The following is a 27,171-nucleotide window of genomic DNA, read 5'->3' as shown; positions in this document are numbered from 1 at the left end:
TTACTGTAGTGCAGTCAACTGATAAACAGTGATCTCTTCACATTAACAATAACATATCTCCAGGACCGCCACTGGAGACCAGGAGTATGAGAGGTGCTATAGTGAGACCTTACACCACATAGTGGTGACCACAATTTAAGGCACTGAGAACCTCCAGAGCACCATCTTTATTCATTTATTTTATTTATTCATTCATTAGTGTCACAAGTAGGTTTTACCTTAACACCACAATGAAGTTACTGTGAAAATCCCCTAGTCGCCACACTCCGGCGCCTGTTCGGATGCACTGAGGGAGAATTTAGTATGACCAATGCACCTAACAGTCTTTTGGACTGTGGGAGGAAATCGGGATAGCCGGAGGAAACCCACACAGACATGGGGAAAACGTGCAAACTCCGCACAGACAGTGATCCAAGCCGGGAATCGAACCTGGGTCCCTGGCGCTGTGAGGCAGCAGTACTAACCACTGTGCCATCTTGTAGCAGATGGTCTGTGCCTTATGAAGGTTTCCTGTATATATGTTACAAACGGTTGACCATGCATACCCAGATCCCATTTAACTGATGACTGTATTGATTTTAATTGTTGCTTATGGTTAATTGGTGAGGGTAGGGGATTTTTATTGCACTAGTTGCAATATACAGCAACATCATGAAATGGATAAAATAAATGTGCAGCAGCCTGAACAATCCTTTCCCCAATGTCACCATTTTTCACCTTGATTATCCACATTGGCTTTCTTTTCAGGCTAGGTAAGCTCACTCACCTGATGAAGGAGCAGCACTCCGAAAGCTTGTGATACTAAATAAACCTGTTGGACTTTAGCTTGGTGTTGTGAGACTTCTTACTGTGCCCACCCCAGTCCAACGCCGGCATCTCCACATCATGCTTATCAGGCTACTCATCATACGTACACTTGGTGATACTGGGGAGGAAGCCGTACATTTGAATGCAACTTCTTTTACCCACTCATTTTGTGAAGTCATTAACCTGGTCATTTCCGATGCATTGAACCCATTAACAAAATAGCCAACTGAGGAATTTCATTGTGACGTCATCACTTCATCATTTCGTGCCATTTCAGTCACCACCTGTTTTTCAGTTTTTCCTCTGCTGTCCAATCTCATTGAGGACTGCACAAAGATAACAGCAGCACTCACTGTGAAATGGGTGGCATGGTAGCACAGTGGTTAGCACTGCTGCCTCACAGCGCCAAGGACCCAGGTTTGATTCCCGGTTTAGGTCACTGTCACATTCTCCCTGTGTCTGCGTGGTTTCCTCTGGGTGCTCCGGTTTCCTCCCAAAGTCCAAAAATGCGCTGGTTAGGTGCATTGGCCATGCTAAATTCTCCTTCAATGTACCCGAACAGGGGCCAGAGTGTGGCGAAAAGGGAATTATCACAGTAACTTCATTGCAGTGTTAATGTAAGCCAACTTGTGACTAATAAATAAACCTTATTTTAAATGTGCGGGTCCTATTTCATGGTGCTATTGCCTCTGGTGGAAGCAGTGGTAATAGATGTTATTTACCTGAAGTAGTTCCAGTCAAATGCAGCTTTTGTTTCCATGGGTTTTATGAGTTCACATTTGTAGGGAAAACAAAATTCATTTCTCAGTTGGAAATGGAGCCGGATCACACTGCAAGCTTGTTAGAGGCAAAATTATGAAGCATCTCGGTCATATGTAAGGTTCTGTACACTACTGGGAATGATATAGTACCACCTTGGTTTATCTTAACATTGTTCCTCTTAAATTTTACTCAGCATTCAATTGAACCTGACTGCAGTGAATCCCTGTCATCTCCAATGTATCATTTGTCTATGTTGCACATTTAAATGAGCACTGGAATCCTTCATGTGAACAATTTCTTGTGTAAAATAGGAACAGCCAGATGTGTAAATGCAAGGTGCTTAATCCTTGTTTCTAGGTTTTCAGATTCTGTAATTGCCATTACAAGCTTGGGTAATCCAGGTCTAACCGCATGCCACTGTTGCTGCTGTAATGCAGCAGCCTGTCACAGCATAGCATATGTGCATGGCCTCCAACGCCATCTTCCATTGCGTGTATGTGAACTGCTTGTATAATCCATGCCAATTTGTGCATGTTTCTGCACTGCAGAGAGCCCACTGATGCAAAACCAAAAAAGCTTTTAGCTCTGCTGACAGTTTGCAGGATCGGAGATGTGTCAACTTTTCAACAGCGGGAAGAATATATACACACATATTGGTTCTTCCGAATGTATTCAAATATGTGTTTTCACTGGCTGTTTAAATTTCCTATTCAGGGGCTTGTTGATGTAGCTCAATAATTGAATAAAATAACATTGCCCCATCTGAAATGCATTTACTTTTATAACTCACTGTGTATGTAAAATCTAAGTGGTTCTACCCCCACAGAATTCTACCAGTGAGGAGCCGGCTTAGGGAATCTACTACTCTTCATCATTTTTGTTTGAATCTGGTACAGGTTTTATAGATGATTAGAGCTGAATTTAAGTACAAGGTTAAAATGTCAAAGTTGTGGAGCATGGCTCAAAAATGCCGTCAGCAATGTACAGTTAAAAAGTGTCTTTAAATGTGGAAGAATGTCCCAAAGAACATTGCAAGGGCATAATTAGACAAAAATAAAAGACACTGAAGCAAAGGCGGAGGAGATATTATGAAAGGTTGGTAAAAGATGTTGGTTTGAAGGAAGTTCTGAAAGGAAGAGCGAGAGGCAGAGAGATGTTTCCAGAATTTGGCACAGACTGTCCCACGCGCTGGGCAAATGTGCCCCATGGATATGAGCACCCTCAATTTCTAAGGTATGTAATTTGCACTTGAGGCTTCCTTTTCACCTTTGCCATTCCACGACTCCTTCCCACCCCCAATCCATAGCCTTCTCATTCTTTGTTGTTTTTATTCTGCAATCCTGTCTCTTTAGAAAAGCTCAGTGTGTCACCAAGTCAACATTTCCACACTGGCCTCGTCTCTGCATTGCTCTCGATGTTGGTGATGTCTTGCGCAGAGGGATTGGCCCTTCACCTAGGTTTTTGTATTTGAATTATCCATATCCCGTAAGCTACATTGAGCAGCAAGATTGTTGAACAACTGTGGCAGAAATTTATACAAAGATATTTCCAATGTGAATTAAAATCAATCAATTAACAGTAAAATCAAGAAAACTGGAATGAGCTTTGCTGGATAGCATTCTCTGAAAATATTATAAGTAATACTATTATTATGTTCTTTTCAGTATATTGACTGTCTGGATTGCAAACATTGTTGCCTGCTGGTTCTCAATGTGTGGTCTTCCCCTTTTAAAAGGAAGAACTATTGTTTCAGCTCCATGTGTGTTCCATTAGATTTCCTTCTCCAGGTCCAGTTTGGCAATTTGTTTGTCAACACACACATTATATCATAGGCAGCTAATCGATTCTGTTCTATTTCTGCCGATCCAATACTGCATCACAGCAGTTAGCATCAGCAACTGGTCGGCTTCACAAGTAGGAAAGGGAGTGGATTCACGCACTGCCCACTCAGTGAATTGTGCATCATGAAAACGACCGCCGTTGCCCTTCAGATCCCAATTATTTAAATGTACACAACAGGGTAAGATTTTCCTCCACGTACTGTGCACAGCAGCATCAAAATCCGCTCACAAATAAAACCTAATGTCTCTGTTGACATAAAAGCTCATCTCCCCTCCAGCATCCTCATTCTCCCTACCACCAATGACCCGAAGCCAAATGCCATTCTTATCATCGTAGTTTTAAAAACGTGTTTGAAAAATGTTGCCAGCTTCTCATCTTTTCCTCCAATGGACAGGGTGGCCAGAGGTTTGAGAAACACAAAGCATTTTTTTGAGATACAGCCAGATCTGTTACAATGTTGTTCCTGCACCATTCTGAATGCCTGTGTTGTTTTCAGGTTTTTAGTGCTGCCTTTGTTTTCAATATTGTGTGCAGTTCTGGTCACCTCACTATAAGAAGGATGTGGAAGCGCTGGAAAGAGTGCAGAGGAGATTTACCAGGATGCTGCCTGGTTTGGAGGGTAGGTCTTATGAGGAAAGGTTGAGGGAGCTAGGGCTGTTCTCTCTGGAGCTGAGGGGAGACTTAATAGAGGTTTATAAAATGATGAAGGGGATAGATAGAGTGAACGTTCAAAGACAATTTCCTTGGGTGGATGGAGCTATTACAAGGGGGCATAACTATAGGGTTCATGGTGGGAGGTATAGGAAGGATATCAGAGGTAGGTTCTTTACGCAGAGAGTGGTTGGGGTGTGGAATGGACTGCCTGCAGTGATAGTGGAGTCAGTCACTTTAGGAACATTTAAGCGGTTATTGGATAGGCACATGGAGCACACCAGGATAATAGGGAGGGGGATAGCTTGATCTTGGTTTCAGATAAAGCTCGGCACAACATCATGGGCCGAAGGGCCTGTTCTGTGCTGTACTGTTCTATGTGTAAGTTGGTACCTGAAAGTCAAAGGCTTACATATCAGCTCTGGTCCAGTTGCCAGTACTGTTATTAGGATTACTCCTCACTATTAAGAATCACAGAATCCCTACAGTGCAGAAGGAGGCCATTCGGCCTATCGAGTGTGGACTGACCACAATCCCACCCAGGCCTAATCCCCTTAACCCCACCTATTTACCCTGCAAACCCCCTGACACTAAGGGGCAATTTGGCTTGGCCAATAAGCACGTCTTTGGACTATGGGAGGAAACCGGAGCACCCGGAAGAAACCCACGCAGATTTGGGGAGAATGTGCAAACTCCACACAGTTACCCGAGGCCGGAATTGAACCCGGGTCCCTGGCGCTGTGAAGCAGCAGTGCTAACCACTGTGCCACCGTGTCGCCCAAAGCTTGGGTTGGCTTTTACACTTTCCAGTGGAGGCAGAACATGAATTGCACGATCCTCTTGCTCCCTCTCCCCCACGAAGGAAAAAAACAGTTAAACCGGAAAATAAGAATACTGGTTCAAAATGGTCTTGTATACTTTAAAATGGAACATCAGTAAAATGAGGAAATGAGAATATAGGTCTGAACTGTTTTTTCCTTCTAATCCGCTTTTCAGAACAGAGGGTCAGCCATCGGCTGGCCAATTGGCAGCCAGCCTGCAGGAATGCCAGACAATGAGCATTATGATGGGAGCTTTGCGCCCATCGAGGCATCTCAGGCAGGACATCCAGCGGGAGAGCTTTTAGGCCACTGACCAGTTCTGGGGGAGGTGGGACCGATACAAACTGGACCGGTTACGCCCGGGCAGGACCGGGACCGATGTTCTCGGGGGAGTATTTGCGAGAGTGGTTGGGAACAGTTTATACTAAAATGGCAGGGGGATGTGAATGTATGCAAGGGGTCAGAAGAGGGGAAATCAAGGACAGAACAAAAGACAGAAAGGGCAATAAGAAAAGTGATTGGCAGAGAAATCAAGAGCCAGAATCAAACAGGGCCATGGTGAAAAATAATGGGAAAGGGACAAGCCTTGAGGCTTTGAGCCTTAATGTGTGGAGCATTTGCAATACGGTGGATGAATTAATCATGCAAATAGATGGAAAGGGGTATGATATGGTTGGGATTACAGATACATGGCTGCAGGATGACCAAAGATGGGAACTGATAAACCCATATTTTAAGGTGAGAGGGGAGAGATACAAAAGCGTCCAGAGGGGAAGTTGTTTCACACAGAGGGTGGTGAGTGTCTGGAACGAGCTGCCAGAGGCAGTAGTAGAGGCGGGTACCATTTTGTCTTTTAAAAAGCATTTAGACAGTTACATGGTTAAGATGGGTATAGAGGGATGTGGGCTAAATGCAGGCAATTGGGACAAGCTTAGTAGTTAAAAAAAAAGGGTGGCACGGACAAGTTGGGCCAAAGGGCCTGTTTCCATGCTGTAAATCTCTATAACTATGACTCTATTATCATCCAAGGGTATTCAGTATTTCGGAAGGACAGACAAAAAGGAAAAGGTACTGGGGTTGCATTGCTGGTTTAAGAGGAAATTAACACAATAATGTGGGAGGATATCAGCTCCAACAATGTGGAATCTGTATGGGTAGAGCTGAGAAAACCAAGGAGCAAAAAAACATTATTGGGGTTTTATATAAACCCCCAAACTGTAGTGGTGATGTTGGGAATTCCACTAAACAGGCAATTAAAGATGCATGTGATAAAGCAACATCTGTAATTATGGGTGACTTTAATTTACATATAAATTGAGCCAATCAAATTAGTAACAATGCCGTAGAGGAGGAATTCCTGGAGTGTATATGGGATGGTTTTCTAAACGAAAGTGTTGAGGAACTAAACAGAGAAGAGGCTATCCTGGAGTATTGTGTAATGAGAAAGGAATAATTGGCAATTTAGTTGTGCGAGGCCCCTGGGGATGAGTGACCATAACATAGAATTGGTCATCAAAGTTGAGCGTGATATAGTTGATCCTGAGATTAGTGTCCTGAATCTAAATAAAGGATACTATGATGATATGAGGTGCGAGTTGGCTGTCATGAATTGGCAAACATTATTTAAAGGGATGATGGTGGATAGGCGATGGCAAACATTCAAAGAACACATGGGTGAATTGCAACAATTGTTCGTTCCTGTCTGGCAGAAAGAAAAGGGAAAGATGGCCAAATTATGGCTTACCAGTCAAACAGAATAGGAGAGTGAGCTTGGTTCTGGTTACCTAGTTAAAGATCCATTTCCCTCTTACCTTTCGTGTCTAATTTTACTTACCTTCTGGGAGGGGAACACAGCTGGAACTGTGAGGGACACCTCTACTGGGTTAGTTGATAAAGACAGAGTGAGGCTTTGGGCCTTCACCTACCTTCCGGGAGAGGAGACAGCTGGATCTGCGAGGAAAACCTCTACTGGGGCAGCAGGCTGAGTTTGAAAATGAAATCCAGCAGCGACGTCAGAGGAAAACGGTAAATTCATTGATTGGCGAGAAGCTGTTGTTCAGGATTGTGGTTAATTAGCTTAAACTAGAAAAATGGATCATTTATAAAAAAGTAGCTCCTTGAATTTCAGTAAGGAACACTAGCAATAGGGAAGTAAAGTTAAATCAAGCAAAGTGAATGAGGGTAATGAAGTAAACAAAGTAAGATAAAGTTAGCAGACAGACTGAGGAGAAAAAGAGAACTTCAGAAAGAGCAAAGCCAGGAGGATAAAAGAGCGAGAGAAAGAGCAAGACTGGAACCGAAGCCAGGATGATAGAAGAGCGAGGCTGAGAATGGAGCTGGGAGGATATAAGAGTGGGATTGAAAATGGACTGCGAGCTTGGACTTTGGAGATCCTGAGGTGATGTCAGGATTCAAAAATGACCCAAGGCAAATGGAAACAACTGATTGTGTGTGTATGGTAGGGTAAGGATTTACTACTTTATCGCTTATAATTTGAAAGGTTTTTATTTTATGTTTTATCGTTTGTAGTGACAAGCACCAGGGAAGAAAATTATTTGATTTTAGGTATCTTCCAAAAGGTTTAAAAAAAGGGAGAAGAGCGCAAAGCTGTGGTGTGCTCCTCCTCCTCTATGTGGGAAGCAAGGAACATTTTCAGTGTGTGGGGCCTTCATGTGTGCAGGAATTATCTCCAGCTGCAGCTCCTGCGAGTCCGGGTTTCGGAGCTGGAGCAATGACTGGGGATACTGTGGAGCATCCGCGAAGCAGAGAATATCGCGAATAGCATGTATAAAGAGGTGGTCACCATAGGCTAAGACCCCACAGCCAGGAAGGGAATGGGTGACCACCAGGAAGAGCAAAAGCATTAGGGAGCCAGTACAGGAATCTCCTCTGCAAAACAGATATGCTACCTTGGGTACTACTGAGGGGAATGTCCTCTCAGGGGAAAGCAGCAACAGCCAAATGCATTGCACCGGTTGACATTGCTGCACAGTGGAGGAATAAAGAGTGTGGGAATGCAATAGTTACAGTGGATTCAATTGTAAGGGGAATAGATAGGTATTCCATAAAATGGCAGGGGGATGGGAATGTATGCAAGGGGGAGGCGGGATGGGGGAGACACGGACAAGAACACAAGACAGAAAGGGCAATAAGAAAAGAGATTGGCAGAGACATCAAGGGCCAGAAAAATAATGGGAATGGGACAAAGAATGTTAAATTCTTAGAAGAGAAGTTTAAGGCTTTGTGCCTTAATACACATAACATTCACAATAAAGTGGATGAATTAATCGCAAATAGATCTAAATGGGTATGACATAGTCGGGATTACAGAGACATGGCTGCAGAGTGACCAGGGATAGGAACTGATCACTCAGCATTTAGGAAGGACAGACAAAAAGGTAAAGATGATGGGATTGCATTGCTGTGAGGAAGGATATTCGCTCCAACAAGGTGGAATCTGTATGGGTCGAGCTGAGAAACACCAAGGGGCAAAAAAAATTATTGGGGTTGTATGTAAACCCCCAAACTGTAGTGATGTTGGGAATTCCACTAAACAGGCAATTAAAGATGCATGTGATAAAGCAACATCTGTAATTATGGGTGACTTTAATTTACATATAAATTGAGCCAATCAAATTAGTAACAATGCCCGTCGAGGACGAATTCCTGGAGTGTATATGGGATGGTTTTCTAAACCAATACATTGAGAAACCAAACAGAGAAGAGGCTATCCTAGAATATTGTGTAATGAGAAAGGAATAATTGGCAATCTAGTTGTGTGAGGCCCTTTGGGGGTGAGTGAGCATAATATGATAGAATTGGTCATCAAGGTGAAGGGTGATGTAGTTGATCCTGAGATTCGTGTCCTGAATCTAAGTAAAGGAAACTATGATGGTATGAGGTGCGAGTTGGCTGTGATGGATTAGGAAGTATCACTTAAAGGGATGATGGTGGATAGGCAATGGCAAACATTCAAAGAGCACAAGGATGAACTGCAACAATTGTTCGTTCCTGTATGGCGGGTAAAAAGACGGGAAAGGTGGCTAAATTATTTTAAGTTTATGTTTATTTATTTATGTCACAAGTAGGCTTACATTAACACTGCAATGCAGTTACTGTGAAAATCCCCTAGTCGACACACTCTGGCACCTGTTCGGGTACACGGAGGGAGAGTTTAGCATGGCCAATGCACCTAACCAACACATCTTTCAACTATGGGAGGAATCCGGAGCCTCCGGAGGAAACCCACACAGACACGGGGAGAACGTGCGGACTCCGCACAGATAGTGACCTAAGGCGGGAATTGAACCCAGTTCCCTGGTGCTGTGAGAGAGCAGTGCTAACCACTGTGCCACCGTGCTGCCACTATGGCTTACAAATCAAACAGAGTATGAGAGTAAGCTTGCGGGGAACATAAAAACTGAGTTGTAAAAACTTTTATAAATATTTGAAGAGAAATTGATTGGTGAAGTCAAATGTAGGTCCCTTAGAGTCAGAAACAGGGGAATTTATAATGGGGAACAAAGAAATGGCGGACCAACTAAATACAGACTTTGCTACAGTCTTCACAAAGGAGGACACAAATAACATACCAGAAATGTTGGGGAATACAGGATTTAGTGAGAGGGAGAAACTGATCAAAATCATTATTAGTAGATAAATGGTGTTGGATAAATTGATGGGATTGAAGGCTGATAAATCCCTAGGGCCTGAAAAACTACATCCCAAAATACTTAAGGAAGTAGCCCGAGAAATTGTGGATGTATTGATGGTCAGCTTCCAAGATTCTATAGACTCTGGAACAGTCCCTCCAGATCAGAGAGTAGTGAATGTAACCCCTCTATTTAAAAAGGGAGGTGTAGAGAAAACAGGGAATTATAGACCAGTCAGCCTGACGTTGGTAGTGGGGAAAATGCTAGAATCCATTATAAAAGATTTAAAAGCAAAGTGCTTGGAAAACAATGGCAGGATCGGATGGAGTCAGCGTGGATTTACGAAAGGGAAATCATGCTTGACAAATCTACTGGAATTCGTCGAGGATGTAATGAGTAGAGTTAATGAGGGGGAGCCTGTGGATGTTGTTTATTTGGACTTTCAGGAGGCTTTCAACAAAGTTCCACATAAGAGATTAGCGAGTAAATTTAAAGTGCATGGGATTTGGGATAGTGTATCGAGATAGATAGAAAACTGGTTGGCAGACAGAAAAAAAGATTAGGAATAAACAGGTCTCTATCCAAATGGCAGGTAGTGAATGACTAGCACGGCATACCGCACGGATCAGTGTTAGGACCCCAGCTATTCACAATATATATTAATGATTTAGATGAGGGAACTAAATGTAATATGGGCAGCATGGTGGCACAATCGTCAGCACTGCCTCCTTACAGCTCCAGAGACCCAGGTTCAATACCGTCCTCGGTTGACTATTTCTGTGGATTTTTCACATTCTCCCCGTGTCTGCATGGGTTTCCTCCGGATACTCTGATTTCCTCCCACAGTCCAAAGATGTGCAGGCTAGGTGGATTGCCATGCTACATTACTCATTGGTGTGCCAAGATGTGTACATTAAACGGGATTAGCCATGGTAAATGTGTGGGATTACAGGGATATGGCGGGGGAGAAGACCTGGGTAAGATATTCTGTCAGAGAATTAATGCATATACAATGGGCCGAATGGCCTCTTCTGCACTGTAGACATTCTATGATTCTAATACTTCAAAATTTGCATATGAACAAAGCTGGGTGGGAGGGTGAGCTGTGAGGAGGAGTGATAGGAAGTCTCACAACACCAGGTTAAAATCAGGTGAGACTCACCCGATGAAGGAGCAGCGCACCGAAAGCTTGTGTACCAAAGAAACCCATTGGACTTTAACCTGGTGTTGTGCGACTTCTTACTGTGCCCACCCCAGTCCAACACCAGCACCTCCACATCTGTGAGGAAAATGCAGAGAAGCTTCAGTGTGATTTGGACAAGCTGTGTGAGTGGGCAAATGCATGGCAGATGCAGGATAATGTGGATTAGTGTGAGGTTATCCATTTTGGTAACACTTTGCTCAGGATTGTCTTCAGGTTTCCTTGGTCTGTGCACCCCCGGTTTGTCAGTTTATCAATCTGGCCAACTGCCAGGTAGGGAGTAAAAGGAAATGTGCTGCTGTTAATTTTGGCTAGACCTCCACATCTGAGATGTGAGATTTCATTCCCCCACCCCACCCCACTGCTCCAAATGCAGCTTTTGTGTTTCCCCACTCCCCACATTTATCAGGCCAGCATCTCTAATTCCCATGAGGTGCATACAGAGCCCACGGGGGTGATTCTCCCAGCCCTACTGTGCTGCTCTGAAGAAGGGGCTCAGAGCCTCGAAAGCTTGTGTGGCTTTTGCTACCAAATAAACCTGTTGGACTTTAACCTGGTGTTGTTAAACTTCTTACTGTGTTTACCCCAGTCCAACGCCGGCATCTCCACATCACTGCTCTTGTAGCGCAGTGGACCAGGAGACTCTAGCGGAGGCCGTTTCGCAGGCTTCCCCGCTGGGCGCCACGGCCTCTGCGAGTCACCAGCAGCCAGATTTCTGATGCATAAATTATTTAAATTCGCATTTAAATGCAATTTCAATATCATTAGCGGACCCGGGACTGAAGTCTCCAGGCCCGCTAGCCTCTCCCCCGCCCTGCCAGGAGTGGTTCACTCCGGCAGGGTTTAGTATAGCTCCCCACTTGCGGGGGCCGGCAGACAGGGGCTACTGTGCATGTGCCAATCTTGGCACTGTCAGATCGGCCCATGCGCAGTGGCCCACTCAGAGCTATGCTGCCGGCTTCCTCAGCAGGAAAAGGCCCCGCTATTTGGACTGATTTACGCCAGTACACTCTGCAATGCACAGAGTGTGGGAGATTCATTTTTGAAACTCTCTCTGAAAGAAACAGCGTTATTTACTACAATTTGTACATGAATTTGGCACTTAGAATTTTTTGGGGAGAATCGCCCCCCACATTTCCAAAGGGAATCTGGGACTGAAAACCCAATGGCATAAATTAGATATCTAAATGCCTGTTTATATCTAACTACACTGCAAAATTGTTCAGTCGAAAACACCCCAGTCATAATATATCATATCATCAGTCGTACATAATATATATAAAAATGTAGTGTGATTAGGAGACAGCAAAGCTGAGATAGCACCAGCCATGTCTGTAGGCCTGACACACATACTGGTAATTCCATCTATACTGCAATTTTACATATCCAATGCCCAACACATCTCTGAATCTGTGGCTGGGAGATATAGGAAAGTATGATAATAAGCTGACTGCCAAATATTGTGTGCAATTAACCCACTTCATGCTGCATAGCTTTGCACTTATTTCCACTTAGCAATAAATTATAGCCATATCAAAAAATGCAGCCTTAAGTGTTCCTTCTGTAGCTTACCACTAATGGTCAATCAAATCAACTTTGTGTATCTAAAACACAGAGAAGCTCTACAAGTACCCCGCCAGGGACATCTCTTGAAATGTGTGCAGTGAGTTGGCAGCCAGCGCAGTTGAATCTCAATAGGGTGGCACTGTGGTTAGCACTGCTGCCTCACAGCTCCAGGGACCCGGGTTCGATTCCCGGCTTGGGTCACTATCTGTATGGAGTTTGCACATTCTCTCCATGTCTGCATGGGTTTCCTCCGGTTGCTCCGGTTTCCTCCGACAGTCCAAAGGTGTGTGAGTTAGGTTGATTGGCCGTGCTGAATTGCCCCTTAGTGTCCCCGGATGCATAGGTTAGAGAGATTAGCGGGGTAAATGTGTGGGGTTAAGGGGATAGGGGCTGTGTGGGATTGTGGTTGGTGCAGACTCAATGGGCTAAATGGCTTCCTTGTACACTGTACTGATTCTATAAACAGTGGGTGCACAGATTTTATTCAACTCATCATTGTCAAATTTATAAATGCTAGTTAACTTTGCTGGCAGGGAGTGCTTGTGACTGCTGGCTTCTTCTGCAAGCTTTGCCCAATACCACTCAGATCTGAACGAAAGCAGTACCACAACATAAACAGTTATGGATCACGCCCAAGATAGATACAATAGCTCAAATCTCCTGATCAGGATTGGAACGCCTATTTTGATCAGACAAAAATAATCCTCACTTACTTTCCTCCAATTTATCTGGGCAATCTTCCGATGGAGGAGTCTTCCAGACTGACTCAAGCACAGGAAACATTGGAGGGAGTTCCCTCTTTTTTTAGCACTAGTTGCCATATTCTGTAAGTCATGGAGTTTAAATGTCTCAAAGTTTATTTGTAAAGCCACCGAGAAAATGTAAGTCTGTAAGAGAGTAATGTGAGTGAGGAAAGTGGGTAAGGGATAAGGCAAGTTAGGGCGGCAGGTGGTCAGGTCAGGTTGGGGGGGAGGGAGGGGGTGGTGTTGAGGTCAGGTTGGGTCAAAGGGGGTCAGGGATAATCTGATGATGGGGGCTACTCAGGCTAGGTCGTTCAGGTTGGAGGGGTGTGTGTTTTGTAGTTAAAAAGGAGTTCAGTTTAACCTTTCCTGGGTACCACTCCTGGTAAATACGTCAGAACCGCCCAAATTGTCTGACTCTTAACCCGAGTTGGGAGTTTTTCGGAGGATTCCAGTGAGTAGAGAAATTGCTAATTGGAAATTCAAATTTCCTGGGCAATTTCCACCGATTCAGTGCACTGGGACTTCTGGGGGCTTCCATCGTGCACACTTTGAAGGTTACATCCAGCCACTGACTATCCAGAGACTGCTGGATCAGGGGCCAATGTTATACAACCCAGCGTGTTGAAGTCACTTGGTGCAGGCAGACTGAGTAAATATTAGACGTGGCCTGTTCATTGGTTACTTCTTGACATTAGAGAGTAAGGCAAAATGTTCCTTTCTATCACATAAAACAACATGCCATTGTACTTATTTTGGACTCTGCTTCACATATGGGCCTGTACTCTTCTCAGTGTAATTAGGTATAATGTTCACGGTTTGAATTCTAAATCTCACGTCAACCACAAAAGTGGAACCACACAGGTTGACAGCAGAGAAGGGGGCCATCCACTCTGTTGGGTCTGCGCTGGTTCTGTGCTGCCGCTAACCAAAATTAATTCCATGGCCTTGCTTTTCCCCACACTATGTAACTGAAGAAGGCCCACAGCCAGTGCTGATCCTGTTCTGACACATCAAGATGATGTATTCGTAAATAAATTCAAAACCTATTGAATATCCTTCCTTTCTCGACCGAGTCAAAATTAGCTAAATGTTCTATTTCTTTGCTTCGAACTGAGCAATTGAAAATCTTCCCATACCGTTACCACCCATATTCAGATGTGCCACACTTGGTAGTGAGGCCACAGCGAAAGCTCATTTCAGAGGTGTCATGCCTTAACTTTTCACATGTCTGGTGGCACAGCAGTTAGCACTGCTGCCTCACAGCGCCAGGGACTCGGGTTCGATTCCTGGCTTGGGTCACTGACTGTGCGGAGTCTGCACGTTCTCCCCGTGTCTGCGTGGGTTTCCTCCGGGTGCTCCAGTTTCCTCCCACAGTCTGAAAGATGTGCTGGTTAGGTGCATTGGCCATGCTAAATTCTCCCTCAGTGTACCCGAACAGGTGGCAGAGTGTGGCGACGAGGGGATTGTCACACTAGCTTCATTGCAGTGTTAATTGTAAGCCTACTTGTGACACGAATAAATAAACTTTAAACATTTGAATCCTGCTATAAAGCACATGTTCTGTCAACATTCCGCCAAATTGTGCCTCACCAGCCTTCATTCATCTGTCACTAATCGCTTCATGCATGTAGTCACCCTGGAGCACTAACAAAGGTATTCTACAAAATGAACCTGCATTCCATTATTTTTACAGCAGATAGGGCAAACTTCTTGTTGTTTAATAAATCTGAAATGACATTTACTTAATTTGAAAGGCAACTAGAGCAATAAATGAAAAAAAGTTAATTGGGTCATGCGATTAAATTTTACGTTGTCTCCATAATTTCCAGTTAAATGAACTGAATAAAAGGAATCAGGAAGAAGCCCATCAGGAACATTAACCACAGAATCAATTAGGAACAAGAACGTAATGGCATGTTAAATAAGAAAGGGTCGGAGCCCATCATGTCAATCTCATTAAAATCCATACTTCAGAATTAATCCAGCACAAATATCAGCAGGAATTGATACAAGAGTCCTGGTTACTTTTGTTCTATATTTCACCAAACTGTAGGCACTGGCTTATGATAAAGGCTTTGATAAACTAAAGGAGCTATGTAAGAATACAGGCAGTACTCAGACTTACGACACAATTGGTTCCTGAAAGCCATGTCTTGAAACGTCGAAAGTTGGAACCGATTTTCCCACAATGCTACAGATGGGGATTTACTTCCTGAACCATGGCCTGATACTCTATTTACTAGGTACTCATTTCCCCTTCCCGGCTTGGTCTCAGGAGTTCATGTTGAATATTTTGCTTACTGATTTAACACTTCTGAACCGGTTTTAGAGTGATAACAGGTCTTTTTGAGCTTAGTCCTCGAATTAAGGGTGTGGGCAGAGTGGGTGGTCGGTGCAGGGCTTCATAACGTTTCCGGATCCAACTATGCCATCCCTGACTGGAATCAGACATGTGGTTCCGGAGCAATAGGCATCAGACCACAGGCCCCAGAATCCCATTGAATTTGATTTGATTTATTATTGTCACATGTATTAGTATACAGTGAAAAGTATTGTTTCTTGCGTGCTATACAGACATAGAGAAGGAAGGGAGAGGGTGCAGAATGTAGTGTTACAGTCATAGCTAGGGTGTGGAGAAAGATCAACTTAGTGTGAGGTAGGTCCATTCAAAAGTCTGATGGCAGCAGGGAAGAAACTGTTCGTGAGTTGGTCGGAAGAAGGTGGAAGAGAGAATGCATGGGGTCCTTGATTATGCTGGCTGCTTTGCCAAGGCAGCAGGAAGTATAGACAGAGTCAATGGATGGGAGGCCAGTTTGAGTGAGGAATAGACTTGTAGTTTCTTGCAGTCTTGGGCAGAGCAGGAGCCAGGCTCCTGGCACAGGTTGTATCACCAAGCTGTGATACAATCGGAAAGGTGGGAAAGCCATAATTACTATCAGGAAATCGTGATCTCATTTCCCACGGGTCTTGGGCCTTGGTCCTTGGTCCCAATGTATTCAGACCCCTGCTGGAAGCTGACTTGCTTTGGGGCCATTCGACGTCAGCTGAGCCCAGCTAGCACCCTGCGTGCAGTGAAGCGTTTGGACCCAGGAGGCTGGAATTATTCGCTGAAAACCATTCCCCAGTTTCTGGGGTCTAGTCCTGCTGAGTAGCGGTGCAACGGTCCTGGGATCTGGGAATTCGGAGGCAGGTTTCTCCACTTCCCCAGGCCCGTTCAGCATATAATAAAAAATATAAAAGATGGATGCCGCAGAATATCAGTGCACACGTATGAACTTGTTCACTGGTGTGGCGTTGTCAAGTCAAAACCAGCATTGTAAATTCAAACAGGATGCCAGTTTATAAATATTGTAAATGCCGTTTGTCATGACTCCAACATCATGAAGTGGAAGACTGCCTGTATGCGTCAAATAAAAGAGATACATTAACTCCTTGATGAAATGTTGGCTGGACAAATGGATCACCTGCCTGGGAGTTAGACCCTTAACTGTAGCGTCAGCATGGAGGGACCAGGACAGGTTGTTGGTGATCTGGACACCTAAAACTTGAAGCTCTCAACCATTTCCACTTCGTCCCTGTTGATGTAGACAGGGGCATGTTCTCCACTACGCTTCCTGAAGTCGATCTCCTATTTCCTTCATTCTATTGACGTTGAGGGAGAGATTATTGTCGTTGCACCAGTTCACCAGATTCTCTATCTCTCTCCACTGATGTGCATTGTGATCTCCAAGTTACTGAGTGAGAATGGACAAAGAAACAAAAGAAAGGATGATGCATGATGGGTAAGCCAGCACCCTCCAAACTCTCTATCCTTTCACAGATTTGGGGCAGAATTTCATCCCCCCCTCCAGGTGGATTCTGAGGCAACGGGTGGAGTGGGGGCGGGGAGGGGGGGGTGGTAGAGCGAGCATAAAGATTGCATGGATGGGCTTCTCTCTGGGATTCCATCTGTCCTGACCCAGGCACAATTTCACAGTGGGGCAGGCGGGGCCTTGAGCAGGAAACCTGCCCTTTCCCCCATTAAGATCCTTAAGTGGCCAATTTATGGCCCTTTAGGGACATTTTCCTGCCCAGCCTCAAGGTTTCAGCTGCTGGTTGTGGGTCAGAGCAGGATGGGAAACCAAGAAATGGATGAATCCCCATTTTGGGTGGGAAGAGGTGTGGGGCGCCTCAATCTGAAGGTCCCTTCAGATTTGGAGCAGCCGCTCCTCCAGACTTGGGAGCTCCGGCTTCCCTCTCCCCTTTGCCTATCCCTCGATGGCATGATCACCCCATCCTGACCCCCCCCCCCCCCCCCCCTTCCCCCCAGAGCACCTACTATGCTTCCACCCCCCACACCTCCAGGACTTAGCTCAGGAATGGTGCCGGGACTTAGTTCCAGGCAGAGCGCTGCAGTACCTCTCCTGGCCACTGCGCCTGGACCAGTTGAAGAGCTGTCGGCCAATCAGGTTGGCCAACAGCTCTCCAAGGTGAAACTTCCTTCCAATGGTGGATGGAAGTCCCACTGCTGCCAAGCAGAGCTTAATTGAGCATGTAATGGCAATGGGCCTCTGGGTTGGCCGGAACAGGTTATGCGCCAACCCTCAGTACGGTGAGCACTCCTGAAAATTCTGTCCTTGAGCCCAAAAGTGCCGAGAACCATCTGGTCAAATTATAACAGCTTCTTCAAGTTAACACACTCCCACATGTGTGTGTGCGGATTATGAACTGTCTTTGCCTGGAAACACATCCAAGATACCCAGATGTAGCACCTAGGATTTTCACAGTAACTTCACAGTAACTCGTTTACGATTTACATGGATGATTTGGAGTTGGGGACCAAGTGGAGTGTGTCAAAATTCGCAGATGACATCAAGATGGGTGGCAGAGCAAAGTGTGCAGAGGACGCTGAAAGTCTACAAAGGGATTTAGATAGTCTACGTGAGTGGGCGAGGGTCTGGCAGATGGAGTACAATGTTGATAAATGTGAGGTCATCCATTTTGGTAGGAATAACAGCAAAATGGACTATTATTTAAATGATAAAAAATTGCAGCATGCTGCAGTGCAGAGGGACCTGGGTGTCCTTGTGCAGGAATCTCAAGGAGTTGGTTTGCAGGTGCAGCAGGTAATTAGGTAAATGGAACGTTGTCCTTCATTGCTAGAGGGATGAAGTTTCAAAACAGTGAGGTTATGTTGCAGCTGTATAAGGTGCTAGTGAGGCCACACCTGGAGTACTGTGAAGAGTTTTGGTCTCCTTACTTGAGAAAGGATATACCGGCACTGGAGAGGATGCAGAGGAGATTCACTAGATTGATTCCAGAGTTGAGAGGGTTGGCTTATGAGGAGAGACTGAGTAGACTGGGGCTATACTCATTGGAATTCAGAAGAATGAGGGGAGATCTTATAGAAACATATAAGATTATGAAGGGAATAGATAAGATAGAAGCAGGGAAGTTGTTTCCACTGGCGGGTGAAACTAGAACCAGGGGGCATAGCCTCAAAATAAGGGGGAGCAGATTTAGGACTGAGCTGAGGAGGAACTTCTTCACACAAAGGGTTGTGAATCTGTGGAATTCCCTACCCAGTGAACCATTTGAGGCTACCTCATTGAATGTTTTTAAGACAAGGATAGATAAATTTTTGAACAGTAAAGGAATTAAGGGTTATGGTGAGCGGGCGGGTAAGTGGAGCTGAGTCCACAAAAAGATCAGCCATGATCTTATTAAATGGCGCAGCAGGCTTGAGGAGCCAGATGGCCTACTCCTGCTCCTAGTTCATATGTTCTTATGTTCATTGCAGTGTTAATGTAAGCCGACTTGTGACACTAATAAATAAACCTAAAACTTAGTGGCAGCAATGGTTTTGAGCATATCTGTGAACACTGACATGATATGATAAGGCATTTGTGGCTCTGTCACTGTTCTGCAGTAGAAAAGGGAAAGGCCTCTCTTGATGCTTCAGATACCAACTTCCTGAAGTTCATGACTTTTGGTTGTATAGAATCATAGAAGTGCAGAAGGAAGCTATTTGGTCCATCAAGCCTGCACCAACAACAATCCCACCCAGGTTCTATCCCAATACCCCATGTATTTACCCTGCTAATCCCCCTGACACTAAGGTGCAATTTAGCATGGCCAATCAACCTAACTATGCAGCTATACTGTTCTTCCCCATATACATACATTGGCACTTTCCTAATTCCTGAAAATATCTTCCTCATTTCGAGCCCATGGACCTTGGTTTGATATGTAGGAAATTTAATGTGCTGTCTCTGCAACTGAGCTCAATCCAGAAGTCTACACCTCTGCTGATCACACCATATTCTTCCAATGCCTTTCCACTATCATTCACTCAGGTAAGACTATCCTTACCTCACTCCATAATTATCTATTCAGTCATAACCAGAGAATCAACTGCAATGGCTTCTTTTCCCTGCCCTACCTTATTACTTATGCTGATCCCCAAGAATGTATCCTTCGCCTCCTCCTATTTCTCAATTGCATGCTGCCCCTTAATCAAAAACGGGACATCAGCTTCCATATGTATGCTAGTGAGTCATAGCTCTACCTTATCATCACTTCCCTCAACCCCTCCACCGCCACTAAACTGTCAGCTTTCTGCTGATTCAGTACTGGGTAGTGACCAGCGATTGCTGGATCAGCAGAAATTGCCTCCAACTAAATATTGGGACGACCAAGCCATTGTCTTCAGTCCCCTCTATGAACTCCAATCTCTTCCCATGCATTCTAGCCCTCACTTTCGCAATGATCTGAGGGTGAACCACGGAATGAACAACTTGGTGTCGCATTTGACTCTGAAATAAACTTCCATCCTCATTTCCACGCCATTGCTAAGACCGCCTATTTCCATCTTCATAGCATTGTCCAACTCTGTCCCTGCCTCACCTCATCTACCGCTCAAACTCTTGGCTTTGTTACTTCTCAACTTGACTACTCTATTGCTTCCCTTGTCAATCTCATTTCCCATTCAAACTTAATGGGCGGGATTTTCTGGCTGTGCTCGCCCCAAGGCTGAAAAGTCCCACCTGAGGTCAACTGACCTTTGCAATGGTCCATGTCTCGCCCGTTACGATTCTTACGGTGGTTGGGACAGGAAAATTCCACCCGATGTCATCCAAATTCTGATATCTGTGTCTAACTCACACCAAGTTCTGTTCGACCAACAGCTCTCTGCTTGCTGACCTATACTGGCTTCAGGTTAAACAGCCCCTTGATTTAAAAATTTCCATTGTTGTTTTCAAATTTCTCTATAGCCTCATCCTTCCCTATCTCTAACCTCCTTCAGCTCTAAACTCTGATATATCTTATGCTTTGCCAATTGTGGCCTCTTGAGATCCACGATCCATGGGGTGGCATGGTAGCACAGTGGTCAGCACTGCTGCCTCAGTGCCAGGGACCCGGGTTCGATTCCTGGCTTGGGTACTGTCTGCGTGGAGTCTGCACATTCTCCCTGTGTCTGCGTGGGTTTCCTCCGGGTGTTCCGATTTCCTCCCACATTCTGAAAGATGTGCTAGTTGGGTACATTGACCCGACCAAGCGTCGGACTGTGGCGACTAGGGGAATTTCACAGTAACTTCATTGCAGTGTTAATGTAAGCCTTACTTGTGACTAATAAATAAATTTTACTTTCACTTTATTTTAGTTGCTCCCCAATGGTTGCTTTGTACTCCATGCCTTCAGCTGCCAACAGTCTGAGCCCTGGAATTCAAACTCTCCACCTCTCTACCTTTTTCCCCCTTTCCAGACATGCCCAAAACCCTTCTCTTTGAGCAAATCTTTTGTCATTTGCCCTAATAAATCTGTCTCCTGATGTAGCTCAGTGTCAAATTTTGTTTGGAAATGGTCCTGTGCAGCACATCCAAGATTTTTACTGTGCTAAAGGCATTGTACAGATACAAGTTGTTGTTACTGCTTCTTTGGGAGGGGCAAATGCTTCTGCACCAAACATAGGTCATCATGCAGCAGAAGTTGGGCGGGGGGGTGGGGGTGGTGGTGTCCGTTCTTTCAGAGCTGCTGTTCCACCAGAAACCTTGCCCCAACCATGCACCCTTCCATAAGCTGCATCTGTGACAAAATACAGATGGCATTAGCTTTGCCCAAATTCAACAAAGTGGCACAGGGAACACCTGCACCATAGCAGGTTGTGGACCTGCTGTTTTCACATTGTAATTTCAGGACTTGTGCTCTGTCAATGTCATTTTATGGTTCTAAATTGCACAGAAATAGGTTGTCCAACCAGTTGAAAAAGATGTTTACTTGCCGTGATATTTTTACCAGGGAGGTTTTGATAGAATTACAATCATATTTTTCCAATCATCGCCAGGGTAGGCCTTCATTATTATACTCGAATTCGAGGCAGCCTGAGATTTTTCTCTTCAACCACTGGTGGTAAGGCCATTAACCAAGGAAAACAATAAGGTCATAGCTTAATATAGCCACCTGGTAAATCCTTCTTTGCAAACTCTGCTGGAAACTTTCTTCTGCTTTTACTCAAAACAAAGAAAGAGCAATTCAGTGAGGTTATTACACCCCTGCCTATCGTGAAATCAAGTTACCACAGACATTAATATTGCTTCCGGTTACTACCTTCTGTTGCTTCCAGATTTATTTCATGGTTCTTTTTGAAGACTTGCTGTGCGCTCATTGCAATGTGAGACTGGTATGGCGCCGTACCTCAGCTAGGAAAGTTAGATAAAGGAAAAGTTGGGGTGAAAATAAAGTAGGAACAAGCAGATAAATAAAGCTGAAATGTTAACAATAGGTTGAAGACAATAATGATAGAAATATTCTTGCAGGTTTATCAATATTTTTTGAAAATACAGCCATCATCTGGTATCAGCTCATTATTTCTAAATGCAGCAAATACAAGAACACAAGATAAAGGAGCAAGAGTGGACCAAACAGCCAGTTGAGCTTGCTCTGTTATTCAGTACGACAATGGCTAATCTCATACTTTTCCATTTTGTACCAGGCTCCCAGTATCCCTTAATTCTAAGAGACCAAAAATTCTGTCTATTCCATTCTTTACTGTATTCAATGATGGGACATCCTCTGAAGTAAAGAATTCCTAAGATTCACAACTCTTTAAGTGAAGTAATTTCCCCTCATCTCAATTCTAAATGATCGGCTCCTTTTCCTGAAACTGTGTCCCTGTTAGATTCCCTAGTCAGCGGAAACAATCTCTCAGCATCCACCCTATCAATCACTTTTGCAGGTTTCAATGAAATCACCTCTCATTCTTCAAAACTCCAGGGAAAATAAGCCCAATTTACTCAGCCTCTCATCATAGGACAACCCCCTCATCCCAGGGACCAATTTAGGGAACATTCACTGTGCCGCCTCCAATGCAAGTATATCCTTTCTGCACAAAGTATTCCAGATGTGGTCTCACCAGAATTCTGTACAATTGCAAATCAAGTATATCCTTCTTTAAATCGGAGGTCAAAATTGCATAAAGCATTCTAGGTGTGGTCCTATTTGAACAAGATCACTTTCTCACACTCCAGACCCTTTACAATAATGGCTAACCTTCCTGAATGCTTGCTGCACCTGCATGCTAACTTTGAGTTCTTTGCATGAGCATCTTTTGAATATCAACACTTGAATTTCACAAACATTTCAAAAACATTCTGCTTTTCTATCCTCACAACTAAAGTGAATAACTTCACACTTCCCTGAATTACACTCCATCTGCCATCTCATTGCCCACTCAATTAGCCTGTCTATTTCTCTTTGCATTGCCCCCCCCCCCACCACACCACTCCCACAGCCTACCTTTCCACCTAGCTTTGTGTTATAAGCAAACTTAGATACATTGCTCTCTGCCTCTTCCAACTCATTAATACAGATTGTAAATAGCTGAGGCTATGCAGCACTCATTTTCCAGCATCTTGTAGACTCTGGAAGAGTTCCAATGGATTGGAGGGTAGCTAATGCAACCCCATTTTTTAAAAAAAGGAGGGAGAGAGGAAACAGGGAATTATAGACCAGTTAGCTTGACATCGGTGGTGGGGAAAATGCTGGAGTTAATTATGAAGGATGTGATAATTGAGCATTTGGAAAGCGGTGATAGGATTGGTCCAAGTCAGCATGGATTCACTAAAGGGAAATCGTGCTTGACAAATCTTCTGGAATTCTGTGACCAGTAGAGTGGACAAGGGTGAACCAGTGGATGTTGTGTATCTGGACTTTCAAAAAGCTTTTGACAAGGTCCCACACAAGAGATTAGTGAGCAAAACTAAAGCTCATTGTATTGCGGGTAATGTATTGATGTGGATACAAAACTGGTTGGCAAACAGGAAGCAGAGAGTAGGAATAAACGGGTCTTTTTTCAGAGTGGCAGGCAGTGACTAGTGGGGTACCTCAGGGTTCAGTGCTGGGAGCCCAGCTGTTCACAATATACAGTAATGCTTTGGATGAAGGAATTGAATGCAATATCTCCAAATTTGCAGACAACACTAAGCTGTGTCATCCGTGTGAGCTGTGAGGATAATGCTAAGAGGCTGCAGGGTGACTTGGACAGGCTGACTGAGTGAGCAAATACTTTGAAAATGCAATATAGTGTGGACAAATGTGAGGTTATCCACTTTGGTGGCAGTCACTGAAGATTGGCATGCAGGTAGAACAGGCAGTGAGGATAGCTAATAGCCCACTGGCATTCATATCAAGAGGAATTGAGTATAAGTGTAAGGATGTCTTGCTGCAGTTTTACAGGACCTTGAGTGCTGTCTGCAGTTTGGTCTCCTAGTCTGAGGAAGGACGTTCTTGCTGTTGAGGGAGTCCAGCGAAAGTTCACCAGACTGATTCCCGGAATGACTGGACTGACATATGAAGAGAGACTGGATCGACTGGGCTTGTACTCACTGGAACGTAGAAGAATGTGAGGAGATCTCATAGAAACATATACAATCCTGATGGGACTGGACAGGCGAGATGTGGGATGAATGTTCCCAATTTTGGGGAAGTCCAGAACTAAGTGTCACAGTCTAAGAATAAGGATGAGCTATTCAAGACTGAAAAGAGGAAGAATTTCTTCACTCAGAGTTATGAACCTGTAGAATTCTCTACTACAGAAAGCTGTTGGAGCCAGTTCATTAGATATGTTCAAGAGGGAGCTGAACATGGCCCTTGTGGCTAAAGGAATCAAGGGATATGGAGAGAAAGCGGGAGTGGGATACTGAAAGTGCATAGGCCGAATGGCCTATCCCTGCACCTATTTTCTCTGTTTCCATTATTCATTGCCTGCCAACTTGAATAAAAGGCCAATTTGTACCCACTCTCCACTTTTCATCCATTAACTAACCCTCCTGGCATGCTAATATATTACTTCCAACATCAAGAACCCTGATTTTGCCTTTTAACCTTTGTTCGGCATCTTACCAAATGTCTTTTGTAAATCCAAGTATATTACATCTACTGGTTCCCCTAAACTACCCTCCTAGTTTCATCCTTGAAAAACTCTAATTAATTTGTCAAACAGGATTTCTCTTCAGTAAGACCATTTTAGCTTGTTTTTAACATTCAATACTTCTCTAAGTGCATCATTAGGACTTCCTTAATAATGGATACCAGCATTTTCCCATCATCTGATGTTAAGCGAACTGGCCTGTAGTTCATGGTTTTCTTTCTTGAAGAAAGGTGTAAGACTTGCCAACTTCAAATCTAATGAGACAGTTCACAAATCTGAGGAATTTTAGAAAACCATAGCTGGAGTATCCACCATCTCTGCAGCTATCTCTTTTAGAATCCTACAGTACAAGTCATCAGGTCTTGTGGATTTGTTGGATTTTAGTCCTCAAGTTTCTTCAATACATTTTCTATGCTGATGTTATTTTTCTTACTGTTTTTATCTCCAAGGTTACTGTCTATTTATGGCATTAAATTTGTGTCTTGAACTGTAAAAACAGACACAAAATAATTGTACAATGTCATATCCTTGTTCCCCATGATAATAACTCCTGTCTCTGCTTCTAAGGGACCAATGTTTACTTTAGCTACTTTTTTTTTAGAGATTTATAAAAGCTCTGACAACCTATTTTTATATTTCTGGCTAATTTTTCTCATCTTTGTCAACTTTTTGGTGTCCCTTTGCTGATTTCTAAAATATTCCCAATCCTTAGACTTGCTTTTTTTTTGCACTTTGTAAGCCTCTTCTTGTAACCTAAGACTATCCTTAACTTTGAGTGAGAAACAAATGGATCTTTCTTGCTGAGTTTTTGTTTTAAATGGAATGCATTTTTGTTGAGTATTTTGAATTGTCTCTTCAAATTTTTCCAATTGCAGGGTGTTCGATACAGTTCAGGAGGTCTGAAGAAGTCTTCATAGTCATACATAGGTTAATTGCAAGTCTTTATTGACTCTTAAAACTATTTACAAATATACAGTAAAGAGTACAAGCTAGGAGCTACGTCTATGCCTGCTGGTATACTGGCTCAGCCCCACACTCGACTAGACTCTGGTTGCAGGTCACGTGCTGTCTTACCTTCCTGTGGATGATACTTTATTCAGTTTCACATTAACCTTTTTTCTTATTCATTCATGGGACATGGGCGTCACTGGCTGGCCAGCATTTATTGCCCATCCCTATTGTCCTTGGGGGGCAATTGAGAGTCAACCACATTGCTGTGGCTCTGGAATCACATGTAGGCCAGACCAGGTAAGGACAGCAGATTTCCTTCCCTAAAGGGCATGAGTGAACCAGATAGGTTTTTCCGACAATCGACAATGGTTTCATGGTCATCAGTACATTCTTAATTCCAAATATTTTTTATTGAATTCAAATTCCACCATCTGCTGTGGTGGGATTCGAACTCAGGTCCCCACATTAGCTGAGCTTCTGGATTAATAGTCGAGCGATAATGCCACTAGGCCATCGCCTCTCCCTATATGTGCCAGAACCTTATACTACACCTCCCCCAAAGTCTTTTTCCATTGTAATTTAAGTGATTATAGTTTACCTTGGGCTCTAACTTCCATAGAGTGACAGTCATAGGGTCCGATTTTATCATCATGTTGCGCCTGTTTTCGTGAAAAGTCGGGCTTGAGGCGGGTAGAGCGATCCACGCCCACCTCCACGCCGGTTCCCACTTTACCAAGGGCCAAAAATGGTCACCGTCGGGACCACGCCCAAAATGGGTGCAACGTCAATTTAAATGCATTTGCATGCATTTAAATTGACTTAATGGGCTGCACACCCAAAATTACCGGCACTTCCCCCTTTACCACCGCGTTCGCCCGTCCAGATTCAGCGTGAAACGAACATGGTCCACAAAGGTCTGATTCTGAGGAGGTAAGTTCCGAGCTTCCGGCGGCTCTCTTCAGATCGGTGGTGGTGGAGGGTGGGGGCGGCTGGAGGTGGGTCAGATGGCTCTGTGCATCAGATCAGTGGGTGGACAGGGGGGGGGGGGGGGTCCGCTGCCATTCTGCCTCTGCTCAGTGAGGAAGAAGAGGGGTCCGCTGCCACTCTGCGTGTGATCGGTGAGGGGGGAAGGGGGTGTCTGCTGCTATTCTGCGTGTGGTCGGTGGGGGGGGGGGGGGGGGGGGGGAAGGGGCAGGGGCCGTGATCAGTCTGCGTAATGGCGGGGGTGGAGGGATAAGGGGGTCAGTAATGTTGTGGAGGTGGGGCAATGTCAGTGGGGGCCAGGGGGAGGCATTATATGGCCGGGGAACGATGTGGCAGGGGAACGTTTTTCTATTTTTTTTTACTGCACATGCGCAGTTGGAGGCTCCGATCGGCGCTTCAGTGTTTCGGGCGCGTTAAGCCCCGTCCACAGGCTACTGCACTGTGATTCAGCATCGCTGCTATTTTTTCAGAGTGCGTATGGGGCGCCTGTGAATGGGTCTAAAAGTCGGATCCGAAACACTCCCAGTTTCAAGTCCGCCCAGCACTTAGAATCAAAATGGCAAAATAGGGCCTATGGCCTGACTGCCCTTCCGCTCTCAGTTACTTACCTTGAAATACAACCACACTTTTCCTGCCCATCCTTCTAACTCATCTGGGTGAGATAGGCGTGGTGCAGTGGATATCTGAGGCTTTGTGTTGAGGGCAGCTGAGTCGAAAGATGTTAATGGCATTAGCTGTTGTAAAGCAGGTAGGTTTAAAGCTCTAACCACTTTCAGAAGCCAGG

The 27,171-nt window shown here is 44.5% G+C and overlaps 1 protein-coding gene across 1 annotated transcript in view; it reads left to right on the top strand.

Moving 5' to 3' along the window:
- gpr158a (G protein-coupled receptor 158a) overlaps window positions 1-27,171 on the top strand; it is a 512,094-nt gene that overhangs the window by 428,056 nt on the left and 56,867 nt on the right. The gene's annotated exons all lie outside the window — the stretch shown is intronic.

This window comes from Mustelus asterias, chromosome 2 (genome assembly GCF_964213995.1).
Source record: "Mustelus asterias chromosome 2, sMusAst1.hap1.1, whole genome shotgun sequence".
Taxonomy (NCBI): domain Eukaryota; kingdom Metazoa; phylum Chordata; class Chondrichthyes; order Carcharhiniformes; family Triakidae; genus Mustelus; species Mustelus asterias.
The sequence above is the reverse complement of the archived record's forward strand: the minus strand, read 5'-3'. Positions and strand labels throughout refer to the sequence as shown.